At 36.1% G+C, this 21,296-nt stretch overlaps 1 long non-coding RNA gene across 8 annotated transcripts in view; it reads left to right on the forward strand.

Moving 5' to 3' along the window:
- The window catches only part of LOC136268922 (uncharacterized), a 77,988-nt gene that overhangs the window by 21,898 nt on the left and 34,794 nt on the right, over nucleotides 1-21,296 (forward strand). For 2 of the 8 annotated variants that reach the window (XR_010707148.1, XR_010707151.1), the window contains exons 2-4: nucleotides 7,983-8,101; nucleotides 9,692-17,247; nucleotides 17,502-20,507. This is a non-coding gene — a long non-coding RNA (uncharacterized lncRNA). The other 6 variants (XR_010707153.1, XR_010707154.1, XR_010707145.1 and 3 more) reach the window with 5 other exon arrangements.

The following is a 21,296-nucleotide window of genomic DNA, read 5'->3' on the forward strand; positions in this document are numbered from 1 at the left end:
AATGTTCAAAAGTGTGCAGCGAGATTTGTAACTAACAATTATTCCCGGTACGCAAGTGTGACTGAAATGTTATCCAACCTGAGCTGGCCCACATGTAGATATGAACAGAAGGCTGCTATAATGTTATATAAGATCATAAACTGCCGGGTTGATATAAATACTGATGATCTCCTTATTCCCAACCCTAACATCTATACCACACTAGAGGACACATAAAAGATTTATGTTACCAATGACAAGGATTAACTCTTACAAATGTTTTTTTTTCTGTCCACTATCAAAATTTGGAATTCCTTATCCCAGCACATGCTCAACTCTACAGAGATTGAACAATTCAAGCACATCCTAGAGACTATTTAATTAGTAATTATGTGGCTATGATTGTAATTGTGCTATTGTTTCTTTTGTGCAGAACACTCTTCTTGAGGTCTGCACAATACAACAAATAATTAACAACCAAGTACTAAAGATAATACAAAATGCGGTCAAAATTACATCATAAATAATAAATTAATAAGTAATTAATTAATGTACTCGAAAACTACAAGGCATACAGACATTATGATTATGATCATGATTATTGAAAACACAGTTACAAACTGATATGTTCAGGTAAGGAAAAACATTACAAATCACATAGATAAGAGTCAGTTATAATTTATCTATTATACTTGTAGAGATTGGGATTCTATTGTGTCAGTTGGTAAATTGTTCCAATCGCGGATAGATTTGGGGTAGCTAATAGCTAAATTTATAATGATCTGTTCTAGCAAACGGAATCTCAAAGTGGAAGGGGTGGTGGTGGCGGGTGGGATATGTGGTGTTAGTGAAGTAATTTGGGACTGTTAAGACTGATGAGGAGTAAACAATGTTGTAGAAGAGTTTTAATCTAGTCACATATCGTCAGTGTTGAAGTGATGGCCATTGTTACAGTAGATCTGCTAACATAGATGTAACACTACTGTTATATCGGTAGTCCAACTTGACCCAACGAGCAGCACGTCGTTGTACCATTTCTATACTTTGTATCTCCTTCTGCAAGTAGGAGTCCCATACTGCCGATCCATACTCCAACAGTGGTCTCACTATACTGGTGTAGGCTAAACATTTAGTTTCTGCAGAACATCTATAAAAGACATGCACTATCCGGTGATAGAATCGCCATTGAATGAAGGCACAAACGTATAGCGCTTACTCATTTTCGTGCTGGTGACTAAAAAGCCGTGTTATTCCATATAACACATACCACAAACGCTTAATTAAGGCAGCCACGCCCTACACAAAACACGAAGGGAGTTCGCACAGCCAGTTGCACAAGACAAGGCTGAAGAGGAAGAAGATTAATAGCAGTATGTTTGTTTGTGCCGTTTATTCTTTTATATTCTTTAACCTGGCTTGCTAGGCTCTGGTTGGCTTGGCTGTGTGTAAATGTATTGTAAACAGCGTGGTATGATTGATTGATTGATCGATTGATTGATTGATTGATTGATTATAACTTTACACAGAGACTAAAAAAGGGGCTAGTTGTGGCCAAAAAGCTAGTTGTAAATGACTTTTAGCTAGTTGTAAATGGTGATTTGGCTAGTTGTAAAAGTCAGACTAAAATACAAGCTGCACCACAGAAAAGAATAGGGTCAAAAGTTATATGTGACTGGGCCTGCGAATATAGGGCATGTGGGCACATGATTTTGCCTACTTTTTCAAACTTTCATCACCCGTAACATTTTGTATTATTATGCTATGGCAATGCAAATTTCAGCTCTTAGTAAGCATTTAATCGGCTTTATGATGCAAGTTACAGAATATAAATATTCTATTCCAGTACTGAGATATGACCTCTAGAGTCACGGAGTGTAGTTTGTGCCCACATGCCCTGTTTTCGCAGGCCCGGTCACATATGTGCTGTGCATGTTTACAGTGTAATGCAGGAATTTGACTAAAAGTACCTCAAGATCCAATCTTGAGATGGCCATTTTTTTAAAATTTCCATTTGTGGTCCACTAAAATTGCAACTTATATAAGTTATGGTCATTTTCACAGTCCACTATAGACATAAAATAATTGCTTTAAAACTAATACAACAATATAAAGAATTGGCTTGTACATCACAGTAAGTTTGTTTGCTATTTCCTAGTTTCAGATCTCAGTCAGTGATCTCCAATTGCTTCCCCTTGCCACAATTAAATATGCATGCCCCTGAAATCCCCTCAATCTTTCCCTTCACTGCAGACATTTCACTACATAACAATTGTGATACTATAGAGCACAAAATACAAAATATGTAATTCCAATGCAAAAGCAAATTTGTTTATATGTGCTATACCCCCCCGGTCTCAGGTTTGGGCTAGTTGTAAAAAAATAGTTTTTTTAGCCACTGGCTTTACCAGTACTGCATACAAGTATGTTTTAATGTTTGCTTGTATTGTTTACTTGTATTGTATATTATTTTGCCTTCACCTGGCTTACTAGGCTCTGGTTGGCTTGGCTGTCTTTCTTCATCTGGCTCACTTGGCTAATTTTAACCTGCCATACTCGTAAAGAGCATGCTTACAAACAGATTGTTTTACCATCTATTGAGTATTGTTCTGCTATATGGGACCCTTACCAGCAAACATCAATCCACAAGCTAGAAACGATACAACATTGTGCTGCACAGTTTGTATTAAATAAACCTTGAAGGAGGAACCATAGAGACAGTACAACTAACATGCTAATAAGATTAAAATGGCAATCCCTTGAGAATCGTAGAAGACACTCATGTTTTAGTCTGTTATTCAAGTTTGTAAACAAGATGATACACATTCCTACCCAGTATTTCCCAGCGCCAGCCCCCCTAACAACTATTACAGTATTGTGTATCTCCTAATATGTATGCATATAGTGTGCACCCATCACTGTGCTATTGCCACACCACTGATGAACCCCATTTGGCTACCAGTGACCTCTAGTTGATACTGTGCTGTATATTGGATACCTACATAGCTGAATATTTTCCATCTTCGGTGATATTGCCAATAATGGATTTGCTGTATACAATACTACAATAATGTACAGCTCTCTCCTGTATGTTTTGTATGCATACACTGTGTACACATCACTGTGCCATTGCTACACCAATAATGTACCAGCACTTACTGTAGCTACTGGTGGAATCTAGTTACGATGCCACTGTTGTGTTATATCTGTCACTATTGTGACAAAGGTTGATTTGGGATGATGATTATTTTAATCGTGCGTTCACCACCTATTGTAAATGCATCACTTATGTTTATTGTATGTACTACTGTGTATATATGTGTATCTTTTCCACCCACACACACTGTGATGACCATGCACGCACTGTTTTTACATGCCCTATTAGTAGATTGTCCCATTGGTGGTTGTACTTGGTTGTGTGTGGGCATCAATGTTATTTTGTCTACTTATTGCAATAGTTGCACATTCCATTTGTTATAATTATTAGCTGTGTATATTTCGTGGAAATGTGGTTTCCATATTTAGAATTGCGATAAATTTAAATTAAGTTCGTGGAATTATACAGCTATCACATGTCTATTATTATTATTATTATTATTATTTCTAGGCCCGGAGCACAGCTGTACCCAATATAGACGAGTTGTGCAATTCAAACAATGTTGATGGCTATATTGATGAAGCAAAGTATATTATTATAGTGTAAAAGTAATTTTAAAAATTAAAACATGGGAATAGAGATTGCTGAAAAAAGTAAAGAAACAAGAGTCAAACAAGCCAGCATGTTAAACACACAGAGATCTCTAATTGGACTCAATGGATATGGTAGCAACTAAGGTAAAAACAGTAGTTTCTCCATGCAAATAAGTACTGAGAATGCTTCTGTATAAATGTTTATTTGAGTACAAATAGGGATCTTTGTGTGTTTAATTTGCTGGCTTGTTTGACACTTGTTTCTTTACTTTTTTCAGCAATCTCTATTTCCATGTTTTAATTTTTAAAATTACTTTTACACTAGTTTGTTTACTTTTCATAAATCCATTTATGGATAGCTAACATGATAATAAGATGTGCTGGTGGTGTTTGATATTACACAGCACTAAACATGTATATCAAAGTCAGTCACGTACAGTAGTTGTTAAGCAGTCAGTTAATATTATCAGGGTTAGCAAACACCAGTGTATTGTTTCCTTACTATTGAATGTACCTTGTACTATATAGCTCTGACATATCCAACTATAGGCAGTGTACAGCATGCTATAGTCAGCAATAGTATGGCTTCAGATTTATCATATAGGCATGCATACTTGTGCAGTTATGTGATCACAGTAAGTCAAGTGCGTAGTGGTACACAACAACATTGTTGCTCTGGCATAAACTTAAAATACTGTGGTTAAACATAGGTAATGATATAGGGTTTCCAAATGAATGTGTTAACATGAATAGATTGGATATTTATTAACACAATTAACACATTGGTTACCCTTGCAGAAACTAAATCAGAAGAGCAATGGAAAAGTGAGCCTACAAGAAGCAAAATTGCTTGAGAATGGGTGTTATCATTGTAATATGCATTAAAAAATAGGTCATGGACATTAAGAAAGATATAGGAAGGAAAGTTATGTAGTTTTATCCGCAAACAGTACTCACATTTTGCTCTAGCCCTGTGAGTAAAAATAAGAATAATATTTATTATTATTATTATTACTATTATTATAGTACAGGAATAATATAACAGGCACTAGGCCTGTAATAGTCCTGATCCTAAGATTCTATACACGACAGAAAATAAAACTTGGGTATCATATTTAATGGTTTGGTAAAAGTGTTGCATCTTGTCTTAAATAATGATAAAGTTGGTGCTGTAACAACTTCCTTTGGTAGCTAGGTGGTTCCAACAGTTTATCACTCTGACTAAAAACATTTGCCCTGATATCATTAAGTATTTGTTGTTTATAAAGTTTGAAAGGATAACCCTTAGTTCTTGGTAAAACATCTATTATGAAAACTGAGATTGATCCAAGTTGAAATAATAATAATAATAATAATAATTACATAACCAAGTAATAAGAATAATACTTTTTTCGTCAAAATACGTCATAAATAATTAAATAATGTACGGCTAAACCACTGCACATAAAAATATGCACTCACCGGCAATGAAATAAGTAATACACGAAGGGAAAAACTAAAATGGATTCATCTCTACTTGCTGTAATTACGAAGTTTACTATTCCAAATAATGCTGTCCAATAAACAAACAAAATTACTTTACGGTAAGAGTTCCTAGCAATGAACTCGTACAACCGATTTGATAAACGGGTTGTAGCTTATAGCAACCGACTAGTTGATATGCACTGCGCGTTTAACCGGGCATTAGATACTACTTGCAGTCTGAGGAGCTCAGTGAAAAGACATTTCGAGTTAAAGGAATTGTTAGTTGATGGATTTCACACATCGAGATTTAGTGGGCATGTCACGTGCGTAAGGAACTCTGCCAGTTAAAGCCAAAGCCAAGTGTAATTTTACTCGTCCAGTTAGGACAGCAACTGAAGGAGCAGGGAGAAACGACACAAGAAAGTTTACAGCTGAAAAAAGTGTTGTAAATTGAGTAGGAAAGGGTCCAAGAGAACATATAAGAGGAATGTCAAGCATATTGGATATTTAAGTAGAGCAATAAAAAGTAAAAAGATACCTTGATAGAGCAGCTTATTTGTTTTAGTGTTCCTTGTAGGGACCCGCCGATTATGCTGGCATAATTTTGAGCATAATAGGTACCTAAAAGCATTGAGCATAATGCCAGCATAATAGGTTAAATATTTGTACGATAGTGTAAACTCTTGCTGGAAAAATGACAATTGCAAAATAAGATCGGTATACTCTAATAGAGCAGTCAGTAACTCTAATAGAACAATCATCAAACTGACTGTTCTATTAGAGTATATCGATCTTGTCTCTTACAAGCAGGCATGCAGCAAGAATTTATTATTTGTGTTCCAGCCACTCATTTTTTTTCTTTCTATATAGTGTTAAACTAGTAGCAAAGCATATGAACTAAGGCATGAACATTGAGCATAATCGAGCATAATAGGTAAATATTGAGCATTAATTTAAGCATAATAGGTGAATTTTTTAGCAGTGCAGCGTAGCATAATAGGTAAAATTATGAGCATAATCGGCGGGTCCCTAGTTCCTTGCTTCACTAAATAATGTGAAAAGTGATTTTCCAATGATATAACTTTTTTTTTTATTTCCAGTAAAGTTGATTCGCACTTTTGACTATCTCTAGCGTTGAAGGCTGTAATGAATTTCAACATGTTTACCGCTTCATTTTATTGGTCATTGTGTACTGCATACAGTTTTATTATTATTATTATTATTATACAGGAATTTAAAAAAGGCAAAGTCTATAAATCCTGATCCTATGTTACAATAAATCTATGCTAAACATAATGTCATTGTTCAAGTTGTCAAACAACTTCTTGAATTCATCAGTTGATTGAGCCTCCACAATACCACTAGGAAGGAGGTTCCAGTTGTTCACTACACGGTGAGAAAAATAATTCTGTCGAACCTCTCTAAAAGCAAATTGCTTGAACAGTTTGCAAGAGTGCCCTCTAATTGTTGTCCATTCTCTTGTAAAAAAGGTAGTTTCATTCACATTTAGATGTCCATTTAATATGTTGTAGGTCATGATCATGTCCCCACGAAGTCTCCGATACTTTAAAGTTGGTAATTTGAGGCATTTTAGACGTTCTTCATAAGGTAGATATTTGATAGATGGTACCAGCCTTGTTGCATATCTTTGGACCTTTTCAATTGCATCTTCGTCCATTTTGTAATTAGGACCCCATATGATGTTGCCATACTCAAGACATGGTCTTACGATAGACTTGTATAAGTAAGAAAAGGTTTGAGGACTTAAGTTAATAAAGCACTTACATTATTGACAGTAGAAACTAGTCTGCCTTTCTATAGGGTAAGGGTCTGGTCACTCTGACATTCAAAATTTGTGGTGTAACACTCTTAAAACTGGTAATGCTGCCTAATCCATATGGAAAGAAATCTTGTTTATGTTAATCCATATGGAAAGAATCTTTGGTTCTCTTTGGATAGCAGCTGTTCGCTGATGTTTTTTGAAAACTACTCACTTTATGTGGCTGTTGTATGTGCCATTCTTGCTGACATCAGGGCAGGAATTTTGAAAAGGGGTTTCCACTACATCTAAGTGACTGTTATATTAGAATAGTTTATATTGTCTGACTGCTTTATTAGAGTATCTCGATCTTTTCACCAAAATCATAATTCAGAACAATACTACAAGTGTTGCTATCATGTGAAAAACTGTTATTTAACTAAGATAAAAGTTTAAAATGTGTCCTGTTCCATGACAGATTCCAGATTCTGGAACCCTGAAGTTTCAATTTCTTAATGTTTCAAGTACAGTGTAAAATCCAAAGGGGTTTACTCCCCTCCGTACGTCCCTGCTGACATTATTGTGACATCATTGTTTAATGACACCTCAAAAGTGACCAGACTCTCTCTCTATGCAGAGGGACAGACTAGATAGAAACACTATTAACATCTGTAACGTTATAACCATGCTAAATTTCTAGGCCAAACTATTAGTGTTTCTTTTTCATGTACTCATAAGTTAGACTCTAAATTGATGATGTTCTATGAGAATACAAAGAGTGGATTCTAAAGAATTTTTCTAAAAAAAATTGACATCTGTTTTTCATTTCAACACCATTGTGCAGTGGCATAGCCAGACTTTGCCATGTCTGGGCACTGGGTGGGCAAGTCATATTCAGCCATGCAACACATATACACATGCCTATCTTCATATGGACATCAGTACAACATTTCAAAGAATAGTGTTATGCATTATGTAACACTACTGTATGCAAAATGACTAGTATAACCTTGAGGACCCTCACTAGCTATTGGCCTGCTTAACCCATATATACATCTGAATGTGTCTTTATATAGTTTATACCTGACTATAGGAAGAAACTTGAAAACACGAGGTGTTTTAATGCTCTTTACACATGATAAATATGCCCTGCCACTAGACTGGAAACAAAGAAACAACTGTTGATTGAACAAGTTGACCACACCATTTGAGGTATCACTAAGTAGTATCCACATTGCTAGATGGGTGTTAATGTCTCAAATAACTTCCTCTATTCTCTGATCAGAGTTTGGACCACACCAAATGTTACATAACTTATTCCAAATGTAAACTATCCAATCCACTACTGGTAGTTTGAGCTGTGTTATTTATTCTTGTATAATAGTTAAGTACACTAGACCCCCAGTTATCCAACCCTCATTTATCCGTACCCTCGTTCATCCAAAATTGGTAACGACTGCTTTATTAGAGTATTTTGAGTACAAATGTATGTCTATTAGAGTATTTCAACAGAGCTCTGGATATAAATGTATAGACTTCAGTTTTATAAACAATTGATTTATCTGAACACTTTTACCATTGTCTGAAATGCATTGGGTTTCAGATAACCAAGGGTCCACTGTACCTTCATCATATTTGACTGGTTAATAGCCACGGCTCTTACAATAGCTGCCCCCAGATAGTGGCCACTCTACAGCCTAGAATTATTGTCATAAGAGTTGCCCTCAGATAAGAGCCACATCTTGTATCTGAATATGCTGGTACAAGTGTTGATAAGACCATGTTTGGAGCAGAAACCAGGCAAAGGAGTTGTTTTAAGCCAGGAAATAACGTTTTTGAGAGACGTTTAAATGAGTGATACCGTTGAAGGATGACCAAACAAGGCCAGTCACTTGTGAATCCATAAAGACACCATGAGCTACTGCCACACAAGCCCATAGTAGCTGCCTTCACATAGTAGCCGCAGGATTTTCTTTGCTGAAAGTTGTAGTAGCCTCAGCTATAACCGAGTAATTGTTTTAACAACTAAATAATCCATGATTGCTGAATTGCAGCATGTGTGGTTTCTTTTACATTCAACAGAACAGTCACTCTAATACAGTAGGGAGACAGAAGTAGTTGTTACTTGCTAATAGTCAGCCTCATGTTGAGTCTAGTGTTAAAAAAATTCTGGATAGTATGTTTCCTGCTTTTCTGTAAAGTTTCCCTAATAGAGCAGTCACTCTTACACAACAGTAAAATAAGTACTGTATACAGTAAACTGCTGATATCACCCTCAGATTCAACCCCAATGGTCTAATTTTCCAACATTGTCTTAGGGGTAGGGGTAGGGGTGGGGTGCATGGCCTACTAGGAACCACACTAAGGTATGCCTTCTGTGCTTTAGTATTTATGTAGCTAGCCTAAAGTCTATCAGTTCTTCTACTGAATTTTACTTGCATTGGAATTAGTAGCAATGAGAAGGTGTGTACACTGGAGAAGTGATTGTCAGCTCACTTATTGTACAGTATGATAGTACTGTTATCGTACTGTATAGTAGGGACCACAAAGGCATGGGTGTGCCCCATCCAAAAACCATCCTCACTTTTCCCAAACGATGATGTAGCAGTATTGGTTAGGTAAAACTAAGCCCAAACAAGCCTTCAGATTGATCCAACAAGTTGCCACGGAATTTGAAAAAAATCTTTAACAGAATATCTACTCTTCTACTCTGTGTGTGTCTGCAAATAAATCTCGGGGTAAACTACGCTACAGTATATACGTAGTGTCCCACCCGTTAGTTTACTGTTACATTTCTTACAGGGTAAAATGGTATATCAGTCTTCTTCCTGTGGTGAAATGACATACAGTGCTAGCTCCCTTGATTATCTGAACACTTGGTTATCCGAACAGCAGAATTGACTTCTCTTTTGTTTATGATGTATGTTCTATTAGAGTATTTGAGCTCTGTATACAAATGTATGGGGTTTGATTATCTGAACATGTCTTGGTCCCAAGGGGGTTGGATAACACTGTATTACCCTGTGATTAATGATCACAGTTACTTTGTTTATGCGAAATGGTAGCTTGAAACAGCCTTGAACAGCCATACTTCTATCCATTCACTAGCCAGAATAAAATCCATTGGCAAAAATGATGTAGTGTTGTTTAAGTTGTGCTACTCATTCTTGTACAGTAGCTGAGTAATTTCATCAGTCAGTCAGACATTTTTTATTCAGAATAATATGTCCCTGAGAGGTTCCCTATACTATACATGTAACTGTATTAATTTTGTTGAATATCAGATGTGGGAATAAGCAGTTTCATGTATTCTTGTTTTGTAGCAAGATAAATAAATAGAATACCTGTCTCAAGTTACTATTAATGGATAAAGATAAACACTTGAAAAATTATTTTTGTATATTGTCAACTGTTACGTGCTTTTATGTACCATATTTTTAGTATATAGCATCAAAATTCCACTTAAACAAATGTCGATTAATGTTAGGTCGTTAAGTGGGTGGTTTTCTTTGTTTTTTGGTCTTCAAAAAAATCTTCCCTACTTGCAGGCTAAAAGTTGCTCTTATGGCGTTGCAAACTGACACTACATCTACATTCTTGTGGCAAAATCAGGGCTATGGGGACAAGGTAGAGAGGCCACCATCAATTGTGATACAAGCAGCTGATGCAATAGGACCTTGACTATCCAAACCTTGACAGGTGTTTGGATAATGGAGGTCCTACTGTACTTATTATGCATCACAGTTAGACAAAGCAGCCACAAGTTGTTTAATACGCTAAAAAATGTACTTGGTTATGTGTGACCCGAGGTCCTAGTAAGATGAACAAAATGGCTGAAAATGACAGATTTCAGATCTTTAAAAAGTACTTTTATCAAGTCCTTTTGACTTCATCTTTGCGAATGGACCTAAACTTCTTCCAAATTAACTTCTAAGGCTTCTTTTGAGGTTGGAAAAGGTTTGTAAGGTGGAGTGTTCTATTAGGATTTTGGAAAAACATAGGCGATCTCTATTATGGACCACTACCGTGGTTCATGATATTGCAGGGTGAACGCCTAACTTTACCATTAGAGTAGTAATCTACAGAATAATTTGGAATTATGTTCAAGGAATCTATAGCAAATACTGGCAGAACTTAAACTGGCTATATAAAAGAGTTGTACAACTACTTGATTGAAAGGATGAACTGTGCCTGGAAAACATTATTATTACTAGGCCCGGGGCACATACAACCAAGTACAACCACCAATGGGGCAATCTACAAATGGGGCATGTACAACAGTTAGGCACCAGCCTATTATGCTGGCATAATTTTGAGCATAATAGGTGCCCGAAAGCATCAAGCATAATGCTAGCATAATAGGCAGAATAATTATGTCATACTGCAAGCAAAAATGCATGCCACTGAAAAAGGCGGACAGAACAGTTGATGCCGCAGTGAAGCATAGTTATTTGACACGACTATTATTATAGTTTACAATGCAGCCAAATTCTTAATGCACAATGAGCATTTACTTTTACATTTAACCAGTTATTCATAAGCCAAAGTTTATCATTATCCATTAGAAAGTAACGAAACATGGGAACTGCAGAAAAAATTGAGCATAATAATGAGCATAGTAGGCAAAAAATTTGAGCACTGCAGCATAGCATAATAGACTAAATTAAAAGCATAATAGGCTGGTGTCTAACAACAATCCATGACCAGCACAGTGTGTGTGGATGAAAAAGATGCACAAACAGTAAACATAAGTGATATATGCAATTACAATAACAGTTTCTAGTGAAATACCCTGCTTCTTTTATCATTGATGTCTGCTCTTGGAAACTTCAGCAGCCATGCATGTAAGCTGGGCTATATGTCCTAAAGTGATAACATGATATACTACAAGATGAAATATAGGAGATACACAATACAGGAGATACAGTGCAGATGATACACAATGCTGTATGCAAGCCAACAAAGGGAGACAGCCAAGCCACCCATAAGCCAGGAGACTGCTAGGTGAAGGCAAAATGTACAATACAAGAAAACATTAAAACATACCATGCTCTTTACAATACATTTACAAACACTAGAGGTAGCCAACTGAGCCAACTATCACTGCTTGAAGAGGGCTGTTTTACCCGAAATTTACTATGTAGTAAACTAATAGGTCTCCCTCAGATTACCGGTGCAGTAAACCAGTGTCAGTTTTACCATGATTAAATCAGCAGTAAATTACAGTACAATTATATTGCATATTTACCGAGTGGTAAATCATTGGTTTATTGTTGGAGAAAACCTTCAAGTTATGTGCTGGCAGTTTACCTATAGTAAACCATGGGGTTAGAAAATTTTATTAACTTTATGTTGCTATAGTGCTATAATCATTTTATCAAACAGGTCTTGAGCTCCAAAAGGCAAGGCTACAAAACATCCGACACTTACCAATCAAATTACTTTACATGAGTTGTGAGAGTGAATGGATGTCTAAAGCAAGCTTACCAACTTACCGTGTGTCAAATTTGGACATGCCTGAAATTTGGTTGTCACAATAAAATTGTATAACTGTATAATTATACACAAATACACTGTACACTTTTAATTATATGCATTAATTTACACTATGGACTGTATAATCAAGCTGATTAAGTGTAAATCAGAATGTAATTTACAATTCATAATATGAAATTCTAGTCACAAATCAATATGTAAGGTACATGCTTTCTTTCTGTAGAGTAGCTATATCTGAAACGAAGGTCCTCTACATAGAAATAAATTTGATTAAAAATCTGCTTTTTGTAATACAATAATACTTACCAACATGAAATTAAGATACAACAAATGTATCCGACCAGCTTCTGGTCAGCTCCGTGTCAATTAAGGAATCATAGTCAAGTTGCTAGAATACTGGTCCGATAATCAAAAGGGTCCAGGTTCAATTCCAGGTTCCATTGTTGTTGTTTCCTTGAGCACGGAAATTTACTCACATTGCTTCAGTGTATATACCAGCTTTAGGAGACCTGGTGTCTACTGGGGAAGCAGCCTGCTAAGCTGTATCATCAATGGATGCCTGGTATTAACTGGGAACCAGCTATCCTTGTCTTACACAGCAGGTGAAGTCCAGCTGGGATCTTACTCGTTACCGTCATACGGGTCATATACTAGTCCTTCCATGGTATAAGACGACACCTATCTCTCCTTTAGCTATCTTGTATCCATATCATTTCTCTGTACATAAAGAAATGTCACCAAATTATGTTATATAAGAATAAAGAATACCACATATACTCCAATTGTGCTGCACTCTCGAATGGTACCACAGTTGGGAACCATAAAGAGTTTTATCCTTACTTTTGAAAATAATATTAATTGTACCACACACCCTCAAGTAATAACGCACTATATGTGACTGACGTCTCAGCAAAAACCCGACTTGTTTGCACATTAAAAAAATTTTTTTTATTCACTCAGCAATATCAGCAGTGTCCAAGGAATGGACCACCAAAGTTTCAGCCTTCTGTGGTGTGTAATTTTGGAATTATAACGATAGACAGTAGGAAGAGCAGGGTAATCGATATGACAAGCGACTATACTGAAAATAAACTACAGGCGCTTACATTCGCAGCCATAACTTCCGTTTGGATTAGTCTACAATGTTGTAATTTGGCTTAAAACGTTCACCATAGATCAGTACATCAGCCAAGGTATAGTATTAGCCCTGTAGATACTTGTGCATATGGATATGAAGGCGGTTTGGTAGAAGAAACGATGATAATCTTGTTTACGTTTACCGCATCGTAAACAAACACACGTGACACGCATACCGTTGTAGCTGGAGAAACGAAACAGAGATTTTGGAACTCTCCATGAACAGGCGAATAAGATGGTATATAGTTTTAATCGATTTGCATCTTCCTTCTTCGAGTACTGGCCCTATAAAAACTAGCATAGTTAAAGCGTAATTTTACAAATTATTTTTAAATTTCGATTTTCAATATGTATGCTTGTGCGAACAAGTCGGGTTTTTGCTGAGACGGTCACATATTTTATAAATACTCATTACTACTATAGTATTCATCTCTATCTTGATTGTGGTAAAATTTACACAGTTCATAGAAATGATCAATTTATTACTCAATAGACAACCTTTAGCATAGATATGTGATAGTTGTATAATTCCCCGAAACTTAATTACAACTAAATATGGAAACCACATTTCCACAAAATATACACAACTAATAACCAATGTAATGTGCACAAAATAATTAATGCCAGCTGTACCCAATATAAAAACAGATTGTGCAATTCAAACCATGAACCTTAGCGACTATGATATAAATTGGTCTGCTGAAGCTAGTTGATGGCTATAATGATGAAGCAAATAAAGTATATTAATTATTGCAGGGTGAACACCAAACTACACCATTAAAGTAGTAATCTACATAATAATTTGGAATTACGTATGTTCATGGAAGCTTATAACAAATACTGGCAGAACTTAAACTGGCTATACAAAAGAGTTGTACAACTACTTGATTGAAAGGTTGAACTTTGCCTGTAAAATATAAAAAGCTGTGTATAATTTATTAGTATCACGCCAATCACGGTGAATATAACCATGTAAACAAGTTATGTGTATATAAAAATAAGACAATGTGACGTGCATTTCCAGGAATTATATAACCTGGAAGTAGGAAACTAGAAGTGGTTTGTATACATGGAATTGCTCTTGTAAAAATTTAATTTGTTTACATCAGGGAATTATTAAAAGTGTTAGTATAATTCACTTAGTCATCTACGCAGAACTGACAGTTAGGCCACTCCAAGAAAATTCATTATTTCCCGCCCACATGCAAATTCTCTTCCACATGGTTTATTCATTATGCTATAAACCGAACATTTTCATTATTTAGCTATCATGTAAATGTGTAGCAGTTGTATACAGGCACTACTACGCACTATCTTTCTAGCTATAACCTTAATTATTCAGAGTCATTATCAGTCATAATCCATGGAACATTTCAACTTGGAGCTTTTATACTGTATCTCATGCCCTTAGTTTAGTTCTAATAGCTGTTGTGTGGATCATGGATTTAAAAATTAGTAGCATAAGGCTATAATGAATAATTAACCGCCCGCCTGCCCGCACACAGTTTTGAGATCAACGAAATGGGACAATGGATTTTCTTGGAGTAACCTAATGATATAGCTATGAACACTTGCAAGCTATTGTGCCTGGTATGTGGCAATGATTAGACAAAATGTTCAATTTTGTGCAGTCCTTTAGACCACTCCAAGAAAATTCCTTGTTTCCCATTTTATTGACATCAAAAATACATGTGGGCGGGAGGTTCATTATCCATTATTCATTATAATTATAGATAACTATTTCCACTTATTTTTTGAAATTCACAGGTAAGAATATAGTAGAAATATTTAAACTAAGAATCTAAACAGTGAAAAGATAGCTAAATGGGTTTTCTGAATGCTAAACTAGTTACTGCTATGCAATCACAGGATAAATAATGAACAAAATGTTCAGTTGACAGCAACAATGAATGACCATGCGGGAAGAGAATCTGCATGTGGGCGGGAAATGGTAAACAATGAAGTTTCTTGGAATGGCCTAAAATTTAATTTAATAATATATATTCGTATCAAGACACACGATGGTGTGTCGTGCGGCCAAGTACAGCCTGTGCGGGCGTGCGACAAGCAAGTGTGTTATTTTACAGGAACCAAGAAAATGCAGTTTTCATGCATCCGTAGCTCGATAGTACCTTACCGGAAATTAACCATGTCTACTGTGGAAACTCCCTCGGGGTGGGGTATCTCCTGTTTCAAATTTGAGTTGAATCTGCCTAGCCATCACAGAGGTTTGCGCCTTCAAAGTTCATCTTAGTTTCTTCATATTTTTCTTCTTCTTTTCGCTCCACTTAGAAAAATTGATACAACTCGCAATGCTTTAATCAATTTTCTTCAAATTTGGAGGACAGAAAGATTAAGAATGTAACGTAGCACATACAGTATACAGTCCAATTCCATACACATCAGATAAAGGGACTTATGCACGTTTTTGAAAAACGCAATTACAGTGATTTTTTGTCATGGCTACAGGGTAACTGCTTGAATGAATGACTTGAAAATCAGTCTGTACATGGAGTAACCATCATAGTGCAAACCTTTTATGGTTTCAAAGAAATTGCACTAACAGTATGCTAACCATGTGTAACAAGCGCAAGATTGAGTTTTGATTAGAAAAAGTACAGTATTACTTGCACGGCTAGCTACCAGGAAAACTAGTTAATGAAATCAGCTGAAGTAAAGGTACATTAATTATTTAAGAACTGCCTTTCAGTGGTTTACAAGAAATCAGAATAAAAGCCAACGTGAAAGTTGACTAGAACCGAGATACTTTAATAGTGCAGTCACTCTATTAGAACATTCAGCTACATATTAAGTCACTCTATTAGGATGTTTAGTTACAATCAAGTCACTATGTAGAGAGTTCAACTACACACAAGTCAGCCTGTAGAGAGTTCAACCACAATCAAGTCGCCATGCAGGGAGTTCAGCGACTATCATGTTAGACTACCATATTGGTAGGGAATCAGCCTAGTGATTGAGATGTCCCAGATTCAATGCCTGAGCAGTACTGTTGTTTCCATGAACAAAAAAAATGCTCCAGCCACCTAGCTGTTAAACTGGGAACATATTGTATATGTACGCTTCAGGGCACAGCTGAAGAACCGCCTTGGCTGATGCTGTCATCCCTGTAAAAATAAAATCTATACAAAACCAAGCTGTGAAAAAAGGGTGTGGCCCCAAAAAGCCAGGGTGAAAAAAGATGTAAAATCAAAGGTGGCAGCCAAGAAATGATGTGATGGTAGGTTAATGGAAAAAATTAATAATGGCAATTCAGATGAATTTGTGTTGCTTTCTAGGATTCAGCACCAAATTCACCTAAATTGTTGTTATTAAAATTTTTGCTATTAACCTACCACCACAGTCATTTCTTGGCCGCCACCTTCGATTTTACATCTTTTCACCCAATCCTTTTTGGGGTTGCACCCTTTTTACACGGCTTGGCTGTTTTTGTATAGATATCACTTCTTTTTGTATTTGTATACTCCAAAGCCAGCCTGTGGCCAGCTTTGGAGTTTCTTTTACTTGTGTTTTTCTTTACTGCAGAAAGGAGGAAGACATCAAGACCTGAATTCTCTGGATACTTTTTTATGATATTTTTTTTACAAAAATTAATACTGTACGAAAATTATCACATGTCCTCTCTCCTTATAGGTAGACTACATTGTAGCAAACATTTCTACAGCTGTAACTGGATTTTCTTCAGTTGTAGCTGAACTACCTACAAGGTGACTTGTTTGTAACTGAACATAAAAATATATTGCATCAATATTATTTATTAAGGCTTTTCATTTCAGTACAAAAAGGTACAAATGTACAGAGGTGTGCATGTAACAAATAATTGATTTGGTAATGCACTGATGGAACACTGTGCCAGTGCCCAAAAACAAAAGTAATTATAATAATTAAATTACTTCTATTTACGTAAGAATTACAGTAAGTAAACCTACTAAATAAATTAGATTATAAGTTACTAATATAGCTACAGGTGATCAAAGTTCATGACAGGTTGACTATTGACACAACTACCACAAGGACAAAAGTAATGGAAGTTATGTGGGTCATTGGAACTGAAGTGTGTGATAAAATGATTCCAGAAAAAATTTTAATACGTCTTTTAATAGTGTCTGCAGGTAAACTAATATTGATGATTGGCAAGGAGTTCCAAAGCCAACAAATTCAATTAAAATAAAAATGACACTCTATAGCTAGATATGTTATGGTGCAGCTTGGCTGAGTTAGATCTTGTGATACTCTGGGGGAAAGATATATAAGAATTGATGTCAAAGCTTGGAGTTGGATTTTTCAGACAGTTGATGAAAAATATTATATCTGATATTTCGAAGATATACATTAAGGAAAACAAATTTAGATGGTACATGTAGCTAAGTATTATTTCTTTGGCTTTGTGTGTGTGCATGTATAATTATTTTTGGTATTGTATTTATTATAATAGTTGTATTTGTGTTTTGTACTCTTCTTCTTTTGCTCATAGAGTTCCACTGAAAATCGGTATTTGGTTACTGAGTGGACACTCTGTTTAAAAGTTACAATTACAATTACAACTCTATACAGGGGGACTTGTTTGTTGCTGAACGCTCTACTGGGTGGTTTATTGTAGTTGAATTCTACAGGTGACTTGTTTGTAGCTAAACTCTCTACAGGGTGGCTTGTTTAATGCTGAATTCTCATCTGTTGCTGAACTCTCTACAGGTGACTTGTTTGTACAGTAGCTGAACTCTCTTCAGGGTGATTTGTTCATAGCTGAACTCTCCACAGGTTGATTTGTTTGTAGCTGAACTCTCTACAGGGTGACCTGATCATAGTTGAACTCTCTACAGGGTGATTTGATTGTAGCTGATGATGCATTCTAATAGAGTGACTTATTACATAGCTGAATATTCTATATTAGAGTGACTGCACTATTAGATAGGGTCCGCAAACTAAAAAATTTACTTTCCCAATCAATCCCCCTACACTCATAGTAGTACCTCATTGCTAGATCCACCATGAAACCAGAGGCTCGATTGTTGCATATACATTGGAAGTCACTCGGTAGAGAGTTCCGCTATATACAAACAAGTTACCTTGTAAAGATTTCTGCTACAAGGCAGCCAACCTGTAGGAGAGAGGACATGCATGATAAGTTTCATATGCATACATTGTTAACTGATTTTTGTAAAAAAATGCATCATTATAAAATACCCACAGAATTCAGCTCTTGATCTCTTCCTCCTTTCTGCAGTAAAGAAAGGGACAAGTAAATGAAGCTCTAAAGCTGGCCACACGGTCAGCTTTGGAGTATACAAATACAAAAAGAAGTGATATCTGTACCAAAACAGCCAAGCTGTGAAAAAAGGGTGAGGTCCCCAAAAACCCAGGATGAAGTGAAATCAAAGGTGGCAGCTAAGAAATAGCTGTGAAGGTAGGTTAATGGTAAAAACTATAATAACAACAATTCAAGTGAATTTGGTGCTGAATGCTAGTGAAACTTGGAGAAGGCAACACAAATTCACCTGAATTGTCGTGATTAAAATATTTTGCCATTAACCTACCATCACAGTGACTTTAATTTCTTAGCTGCCACCTTTAATTTCACATCTTTTTTCACCCTGGCTTTTTGGGACCACACCCTTTTTTCACAGCTTAGCTGTTTTGGCATAGTTTAAATGGAAAGATTTGTCATTTGCATGAACCTAGAATGTCACAGTCATTAAGCTCTTGTGCATATGGCATAAAAATACTTCTGTTGAGAATATCAATATGAAATTAGGACAAACATAATGTTATCAGCTTGATATTTTGAAGCATTTCAGAGATATGGTAAATTTACTGTCTAATACATTACAAACTAGAGTTCTGTGTGAAATTAAGTGGGCTTACTTAAAGGCACTAATCTCTTGGGTGTTGCACACCTCCCAGCATGTGAAGCATGCCAGAACTAGGGGGTCTGGGGGCATGCCGCCCCCAGGGAATTTTTGGAAAATAGATGCTAAATACTGCAATTTGGAGACATTTCCTCATAAAATGCATATTGCTGTCTAGATATTTTATATACTGCCTTTAGATATATGTGGCTCTCTGCAGCATTAATTGCTAATGAAAAGGTTTGGGTAGGTCCAGACAACCAAGCACATGATGCACCCTCCCACAATTGCATGCATGATAGAATGATAATGTTGAAACTGGAAAATTTTGAAATTTGAATGATACGAGATTGAATCTGAGAGCATTTTCAATGGAAAATGTGTATCTGAATTAAGTATACCATTACCAGTAATGACTACACAACTAACGAACAAGCCTTTTAAACAGACCAATGGACTTCATTGTATGTATAGGCACAGGAAGATTTTGAAAAATTCCATAACAGAACCAACTTTTATATGCTTACACTGAATGTTCTGTTAGAGTAGTTAGTTGACTGCTCTATTAGAGTATCTTGATCTTGTAAACCTCCAATGTTGATCCGGGTCCTTGTTGCATAACCTTTAGCATAAATCCACTAAAAATGCCTTGGAAAGGTGTTTATAAGGTGGGTTTATGAGTATTTGTATTATTAGTGGCCATATAATTATGCTAAGACAAAATTTCATTGTAATCCTCAGCATATTCATCAAGTAAAGCTTAAAAAGTAAAGGCTTCAGCCCCTAAAGCCTACCCCCTAGATCCGCCCCTGATTTTAAGGCTGCCTTTATGAGTACTATTTTGTTTGTCAGATCAGTTCCATGAACTAATAAATTTTACCACAATGCAACCACAGACAAGTTATACATGTCTACAATGGAAATAAAGTAGGCAAAAACTGACAATGTGCAGTTCCAGGAATTATATATAGCTTGTCAATAGGAAACTGAAGGTGGTTTATATGTGGAATAGCTCTTGTAAACTTTAGTTACATCAGGGGAATTATTAAAAGTATTAGTAAAGTTAACCTTGGTCATCTACTCAGAACTGACAACTAGTGTAGCTATGCACACTGTGCCTGGTATGTAACTATGGTAATGATTAGATAATTTGTTGTGCAATCATTGAAATGTGATCATAATACATGTATGTATATTTATATTATAGATAAGTTACAATCAAAGGAAAGACTTGTCAATTGGTACATGGATACCATAGTCATTTAGCTGTTTTACACAAGGCAGCAAAGGCGTAGGAACGATTTTCAGAGTGGGGGGGGGGGGGGGGGGCCAAATATAGCCATAACCAGTTAACCATAAACTGATCCACACCCATGCAGACACACACAGGTCCCATTGTTACAGCTCCTCTGTACCCAATTCATATACGTGCGTTTATATAAAGGTGTTGTGGGGTGTGTTATCACTATAGCTAATAGCCCTAGCTACACCTATACTGCATAGCTATCTTTTCACTCCCTATCCTGCTAATGGCTGCAATGCTCCTCGACACCTACTGCACGTGCTCGATGCATGTATATATCACGTGAGAAATCATGTTCACGTGAATCTTCTCTTTATGTTACATTAATAGTTGTTATCCGAAAATGAAACATCGTTACCTTTAGTTTTATAAGGAGCTACAAACTGGGATGTCTGCTCTAGCAGGAGTTCCCAAATTGAGTGTAGATTACGTGAATACCTCACTGCGTTCACAGTTGACCACTTTCATTTTCAGCATCCTTGTATGTTTTTACTTAAGGTTTAATACGGAATAGTTTAAAATGCGTGGGAGATACAAATTACAAAACCTGCTTTAAACCAAGCAGGGATAAATAGTTTCAACAACTGTGTTGTGTTAGCAATACAGC

Source organism: Dysidea avara, chromosome 1 (assembly GCF_963678975.1).
Source record: "Dysidea avara chromosome 1, odDysAvar1.4, whole genome shotgun sequence".
NCBI lineage: Eukaryota > Metazoa > Porifera > Demospongiae > Dictyoceratida > Dysideidae > Dysidea > Dysidea avara.